A 7,894-nucleotide genomic window follows, 5' to 3' on the forward strand; every position below is an offset into this window, starting at 1 on the left:
ATAATATAACCATGTACTTCTTTACCCCTGACTTCTCATCTAAATCCCTCGCATCAGTGGCCACTGTCAATGGCCAGGTGAGGCAGGTGTGTCCTGGGGAGAGGAAAGGCTGTCTTCTGAATAACCACACACCCTGTCTGTGATCGTGGTGCCCAGATTGAACAGGCCTGGGAACAAAGCTCAGCGAAGGCAGGCTGGACCTTACAAACGCCCACCGAGGGCGTTCCCCTTGTCCACAAAAAGCAGGCAGAATGCAGTGAGGATCTCTGAGACAACACTTGAAATTAATATTTTATTTACGCACACATACAACACACCACGAGACTAACAAGAGGAAAAAATGTTGCAATGATTTGCTTTTCATGGGACTTTCCAGAAGGATGCTAAACGCCTTTGTTTGCAAAGGTCTGGGTTCCCTCTGCGGAGCAGTTTGTCCCTGCAGAGTCCTGTCACTCCCTGGGGAGCCACATCCGCAGGCAGCACTCTGGGCCCTGCATAGCACCCAGCTCTGGAGGCTGAAAGAGACTGCTTGTGCCATGGGATCCTGAGCACAAATGGGGCATGCGATCACGCAAGGGGAGCGTGAGTGGCCAAGGAGGACAAGGTGATACGGAAAGGCTAAAATACGCAAGTGTGCAGAAACGGAACAGTTTTTGCAAAAAAACAAATTTATCCCTATCCCCGGAATTTCTACTTCAGGACAAAATCCTAAATCTACATCCCAAAGGCTGGCCTGTCTGACTCTGACAGTCCTCTGGGTTGGGGGGTGGGTGGTGAGGAAACGTTTATCCATCCAGGAAACCACACGTGGTGGGGTGTTCTGTGGCTTCATTAGTGTATTCAGGTCACTCTGAAGGTGGAGCATCTCTTTCCCAGCCAAGTTCAGGAGTGGCTCGCCCGATTCTGAACTAGATCTTGGGACAACACAGGGTTAGGCTGTCCAAATCAAGCTGGAAATAGAAAGAAAGCAGGAGAAGGAAAGAACGCCCAGGAAAGCTCGACTGTCTTTTGTTCCTATTGCTATGGTTGTAAATAGAGAATTAATTTAAAAAACAGATTGCATTTGGGGACGAAGCGGGACTGGACCAGAATCCTTTGGTGGCGAGCGCCCCCGTGTGGTCTGTCTCGTGAATTTTCCCAAGAGCACAGCCGCGACGCCCAGGCTTGGGGACAGGGGCTGCGCCTGGACAAACACACCCAACCTCCCCACCTGCGGGCTCAGGCCCACCCCAGACCTGCCCCACAGGCTCCCCTGCTTTCTGGGATTAAGGCCAGTGGCAGTGTTACGACCCTGGACCAGGGCTCAGGAGTCCCATCACCTTCTCTGTGTCCCCGCGGCATCCCGCTTCCTCAGGTTGCCCCACGCCTGAGACCATCGCCCTGCACGGCGCCCACCACCCCTGCACCCCCTCAGGCCTGTTATGACTCAAAACCACCACCCACCAGAGAATTCCCATCCTTCCCTCCACATTCAGACCACCGTGTAGGCGGGGGGCACCGAGGTGACTTCAGATGTGGGCCAGGGAGCCTGGCCTGGCTCCGTATCTGACACTTGGCTCCTCACTCGGGATTCTTCTCCTGCCCCAACAACTCTGTGGTGGAGTGATTATTTCCCCCATTTTACAGATGAGGAGACTGAGGCTCGGGAGGTTAAAAATGCAGTCCTCGTGAATTTCCCCAGACATCATCACCCTGTTGAGTGAGTCCAGGCCAATTCTACCAGCTTGTAACTCCTCTCCAATGGAGGCAGCCCCAGCAACTTGGCAAGGACCCCTCCATCACTGGTGTGCGGGCATCTCTGGTCTCTGGGAAACTCACACAGGCTCTCCTTGTTCGCACCTCTGCTCACAGGGCCATGGGGTCAGCACCTCCTTCTCCATGACTGCAGGCGGTCTCTGGGAGAGAGATCCGGACGTACCCGGGAGGACCCCAGTGTGCTGGCCTCCATGTGCCCACAGCCAGGCCGCGCTCCTCATAGAGTGGGGCAAAGCCTCCTGTCCTCCCAGGCACCGGGCGTGGTGGCCAGCCACCCAGCTGACAGCTGCTCCGTCCGGAGCCCTCTGGCCACAGAGGCATTCCCATCCCTAGAGAGCAGAGCAGAAAACATGGCTTAATTTCCCTGTTTCCTCTGGGTTATTTTCATGGAAACTTCGCAAAGCTCCCATACAGAGTCCAAGCACAGAACCTGAGCCGGACCGGCTATCACTTCCTACGCTGTGTGTCCACGTCTGTGAATCACCTCTTCCTCGTTTATCTTCCCTGTCCTCCCACCTCCACGTGAGGGCAGCCACTTGTGATGCTTCCCACTTAGAGCAACACGGTCACAGGCTTGAGTGCCAAGCGCTGGACCACAAAGGGGAGAGAGATGTGATAAATAACATTTAAAGCACTGCAGAGTTTGATTTTCATGTCTCATATCTGCCTCTGGAGATTCTGCTAAGTGTCTTTTATTCCTCTCTTCATAAATCCTTAGGATAACAGCTTTATTTTGGGAATTAATCCAGATTCCCATTACTCATTGATTTATACTTTCTGGGAGTGTAACTCCTCGTTGTTAAGTTACAAAGGTTTGAAAGCTACGTTAACTCTTTCTGACTACGGTAATAATACGGTTGCAGTCATTTAGTCGCTAAGCCACATCCGACTCTCAGGGACCCCATGGACTGTAGCCCACCAGGCTTCTCTGTCCACGGGATTTCCTAGGCAAGAATACTGGAGTGGGTCGCCATTCCCTTCTCCAGGGGATCTTCCCGACCCAGGGACTGAACCCACATCTCCTGCATTGCCAGGTGGATTTTTTTTTTAACCACTGAGCCACCAAGGAAGCCCATAGTAATAGGGAGGTATTGCTAAATCTCAGGCATTTTAGAATAGTATCTTAAAAGCATTAATGTAGCTTTAAAGGCTTTCCAAATTACAAGCGGGTTGAAAACTGGCTTCTGAGAGAACCCGATTTATACAATCATAGATGGTCCACATATGAGGAAGAGGCTTCCCTCCTGAATCTCCTCTACAAGCAAGTAAGCTCTGGAATGGGACTTCCAGGGTTCAAGTCTTGGCTCCATCTCTCACTGGCTGTGTGACCTCAGTCATGCTGCCTAAACTTTCTGAGTCTTGGCATCCTCATTTGTCAAATGAGGAAAATAAGACCCGCTTCATGACGCATGGTAAGGATAAAATGATAACCGGGTAAGTTACGAGCTGAGAATGCTGCCTGGCAAATAGCAGCACTAGCTGATGTCTGCTGAGAAGCAAGCAGGTACTTCTAAGCCCTTTACACAGGTTGACTCACTGAGCCCCTCCACAGCCCCAAGCCTGGGCTCAGGGCACACTGGTCATTTTCTGGCGGTTCTGATCCCTGACGTTCACTCTCTCCAACCAGTGGCTCCTTCCAGATTTCAGCCAGGAACCCATGCATAGGTGGCCTTTGAGCCCTAATGGGCTCTGGGCGGAGTCCATCACGTGACCTGGGTCTAAGCCAGTCAGAGCCTCACAGCATCTCCGGGGTGACCGGCCTATCGGGCCCAAGACGCAGTGGTATGGGCTCCTGCTGCCCTTGAACCTGAGGCTGGGGCTACCGCCATCCTGAGGGCAGGGCCTGCCCACGAGGGCACCAGCTCAGAGGTAACTGAGTCACCACGGGAGGGGGGAAGCCAGGTTCCATTGGCTGCATAGCGCCCACTCAGAAAACCTGCCTGAAACGCCCAGACTCTGGGCTTCTCCATGCCTCCTGCCCACCAACTCCTTTCAGGTTCAATCAGTTCAGCTGGGATTTCCCACACAAGTCTGACCTGACCCAGAAAAGCACAACTATGATTATAAACCGTGGGAGAAAATAAATCCCTTTCCCTCTATCTTGACTCTTATCTTGGGAGCTTCTAGTCAAAGCTTTGAAGTTCCTCTCCTCCCCTCCCCCCAGGATGGGGGCGGGGTGCAAGTGGAATTGACATGTTCAGTGCACGGCATTGCCTCCCAGAGCCTCTTTTTCTATAGAAAGTAGATCGGAGGTAACCGGGGTCTAGGGGAAGGTGGTGAGGAGTTATAGCTGAACGGACACAGAGTTTGCATCTCTATACAGGGTGATGAAAAGATTGTGGAACTAGTGATTACCATCACACAACAGGATGCGTGTACTTCTTGTTGTTCAGCTGCTAAGTGGCATCCTACTCTTGCTACCACGGGATTTCCCATGGACAAGAATACTGGAGTGGGTTGCCACTTCCTTCTCCAGGGGATCTTTCCCCACCCCAGGAGCGAACCTGTGTCTCCTGCATTGCAGGGGGATTCTTTACTGCTGAGCCAGCAGGGAAGCCCGGTGTATTTAATGCCACTGAGTTACACACTTTAGCAAACTGTGTATTATTTATGTGACATTTTCTTTGATGTATTTAATCATAATAAAGAAATATAATAAAGCACCAGCTCTACTGGGACAAGCCGTGTGACTGAAGTCTTATAACCCATCAGGGCCTCTGTATCCTGATCTTCAAACTCAGGAAACAGGACACAGCGGGTACCGAGTCTGATGATGGACGAGGCCCAGGGCCCAGCCAGTGGCTACAGCCTGACCAACGTGAAGCATCGGGGCAGCCTCGATGCCCTATACAATCCGAGCCGCCTGCCTTTGGGGTCTCACTCCCAGCCCTTGCCGGCCAGACCTTCCAGCCTCTGTACTGCACATTTTTCAGCCAGCTGTTCTTCACCCACTCCAGTGTTCTTGCCTGGAAATCCCACAGAGAGAGGACTCTGGGGGGCCACAGTCCATGGGGTCACAAGGGTCGGACACGACTTAACGACTAAACAACATTTTTTCATCCCCACCTCCCAGGCCTTGCCAAACTAACTAAAGGCACAGTCTTCCACCATCAAGTCAGTCAAGATTCAGACTCCAGCTGCACATTTAGGAGTCCCCGGGGCCACCTCCCAACTCAGACCAGCTGGCTACAAATGTGGGGGTCCCTACGGACACCGACAGGATTGATAATTCGCTAAAATGACACAGAACTCAGGAAAACACTGCACTTACAGGGACGGTTTTATTATAGCAAAGGACAATAACTCAGAACCAGCCCAAGGAAGAGACCTATAGGACCGAGCTAGGCGTGGGAGCATTCCAAACATGACGCTTCCGTATCCTCAGGGACACAGTACCCTACTGTCGCTAATGTATAACAATCCACAATGTGTTCCCAGCCCAGGCAGCTCCCCCAAGCCTCCATATCCCGAGTTTATCTTTGGAGCTTCATTGCAGAGGCGTGACTGATGGAATCACCACCTGCGTGACGGAACCGCACATCCAGCCCCTCCCTGTCCCCCCCAGATTTGGGCTGACAGCATGTGGATCAAAGCTCCAACTCTCTAATCACATCGCTGGTCTCTCTGGCCTGGCCAGCCTGCATCCTGAGTCATCTCATAAACATAAAATATCTGGAGTCCCCCATGAGTCACTCATTGGCATAAACTAGCAGGTGTGGTCTAAGAGGCCCACCATGAATAACAAAGACCCTCCCATCACTCGGGAAATTCCAAAGGTTTAGAGATTACCTCCTGGGAAACAAAGATAAAGGCCAAGCAGATTCTTTATTACACAACCAGCTACTGACATCCCTTTGGGTGTTTGCCGGCTCTAGGGCAGCAACACTTCGCATTTAAATCCTGTAACTAGATACTTGGTCAACCAAAGAGCAACAGTGTAGCCCCATAATTATTTGCATAACATGTCTTTGGCCCACCCACTTTCTGAGAACAACTTTTTTTCTCCAGTCTCATATTTAATAGCAGCATCATATGCCATTGAAGGCTATCTGTTTTGCCAGAGCTAAGTTATCCATCACCCTGAACTTCAGAGAATTCACCCTGCTTCGTCCCCCCAGTTAGGGAGTACATGAAAAGTTCCTGTAAGCTGGCACGTGCCTGGGGAACACAAGATGTGCTATTGTGGGGGAGCCCAGTCTCCCCAGCTTCTGAGCCGTTTCCCGCTGAATTCTTCTGAGGATTTCAACACTCACCAGCTAATTCAGATCCAGTAGCTCTAAAAGGAAACTCATCTGTTTGTAAAAAAATAAAAATACATTTCGCTCTTCCTTTGGGCAAACAGGGCAACGGTTTGCTAGCTGCCCCAATGACGTCAGTGAGGGCTGAACCCTTCAAAGAGGTCAAACCACATGGAAAGCTGCCGGAGACTTCTGGGAAGGAAAAGGAAACGTCAGCATCTGAGCTGCACAGGTTGGAGGGCTGCGGGGGGTGGGGCCCATCAGAGCTTCCAGGACAGGACCACGACGGATGGGGTGGTGGCAACAGAAGACCCAGGCCCCCGATGAGCAGGTCAGAGGAACCATCTGGTTAGCAGTGATCAGCCCCGAAAAGGAATGCATTCTAGCCAAAGTGCTCAGAGGCTGAAGTGTCCTCTAAAATACTACCTTTAAAGCCCCATAATGAAAGGACTTCCCTGGTGGTCCAGTAGCTAAGAATCTGCCTACCAACACAGGGGACGTGGGTTCGGTTCCTGGTCTGGGAAGATCCCACATGTCTTGGAGCAACCGAGCCCAGTCTCCCCAGCTTCTGAGTCTGGAGGTCTCAGAGGTCTGGAGCCCACGCTCTGCAACAAGAGAAGTCACTGCAGGAAGAAGCCGGTCTCTGCGACTAGAGAGCAGCGCTTACTCATCTCAACCAGAGACAGCCCGTATAGCAATGAGGACCCAGCACAGCCGAAATAAATAAATAAATGATTTTTTCAAAAGCACATTAAAACCAACAATGAAAACATCAATTCTTACAGAGGCCAGACTCCTTCCACCAGCCCTTTGCCTACCTGTGGATGCCTTTCTGAGAGGAAGGTCACTTCGGGTGCTAAGAGAGTGGGAATGCAGGACTTGGATGTTTTTAAAATCCCCTCACCCTGGCCAAAAAAGGTGAAAGCCTGCTTGCCTTCCCTGGAAATGAGGCTTGGCAAAGAAACCACGATCTCAGTGTCTTTGACCAGGCGTGTCTTTGCTGGTGCACCGTAAGTATTCTGTGTCTGCCCCCAGTCTTTTGTATGATATGCAAGAGAGAGGAGGTGGAAGTTGCCAGTCCTCTTGCAGATTGGTCCTCGTAGAGAATGGGCATATTTAGCTTCCAAATTGTACTGGGCAAAGGAACATTCAGGGTCAGCCCAGATTCTGGGTGCCCTTAGCTGTAGGCTCATCCTGGAAACAATGGGTAGATGGGACCATCTTTGGAGTCAATGACTGCAGCTCACAAAGATGTCCTTCGTTCCTTTTGATAGCTGTATTCCTCTAAAAAGCATTCTGTTGAGAGTATGCCGTGATTTAGCCAACCAATGTTCTGCGTTTCTGCATTCAGAGGGTTTTCAGTTACAAGCAAGGCCTTAACAAATAAGATGATGCATATATTATTTGCTGCATCATTGGAGGTGTGTCTTCGGGTTAAATTCCTAGAAGAGGCATCATTTGGCCAAAGGGTACCAGTATTCATTGCCTCGGCCTACCTCATACGTACTAGTATTAATCTTGCCTCGTACTACAAGATGTCTGGTTTTAGGGAATTTTCCGGTGGTTCAGCGGTTAGGACTCTGTACTTTCACTACCAAGGGCAGAGATTCAATTCCTGGTAGGGGAACTAAAATCCCAAAAAGCCACCCAACAGAGCCAAAAAAAGAAAAGAGATGTGATTTTAAACCACGAGAATCTATTCCTTTACAGTTCTGGAGCCTAGAGTTCCAAAATCAAGGTGCTGGGAAAGCCATGCTCTTTAGAAAGACTCTAGGGAAAATCCTTCATTGCCTCCTCTAGCCTCCAGCATTGCTGGCAGCCCCTGGCCGTCCCTGGTTCACAGACCCGTCGCTCCAGTCTCTGCCTCCTCGTCACAGGGTCTTCTTCCTGTGTCTGTGTCT

General features: G+C 50.9%; 1 long non-coding RNA gene across 1 annotated transcript; it reads right to left on the reverse strand.

Annotated features, from left to right (window-relative positions):
* Positions 1-305: 305 nt before the first annotated feature.
* On the reverse strand, positions 306-6,106 carry LOC122428252. Its single transcript, XR_006265677.1, has 3 exons — positions 6,009-6,106; positions 1,819-2,084; positions 306-950 (listed from the first exon to the last, which is right to left on the reverse strand). It is a non-coding gene; the product is annotated as an uncharacterized LOC122428252 (long non-coding RNA).
* Between the last annotated feature and the right edge of the window lie 1,788 nt (positions 6,107-7,894).

The sequence above is a fragment of the Cervus canadensis genome, chromosome 2 (assembly GCF_019320065.1).
Source record: "Cervus canadensis isolate Bull #8, Minnesota chromosome 2, ASM1932006v1, whole genome shotgun sequence".
Lineage (NCBI taxonomy): Eukaryota > Metazoa > Chordata > Mammalia > Artiodactyla > Cervidae > Cervus > Cervus canadensis.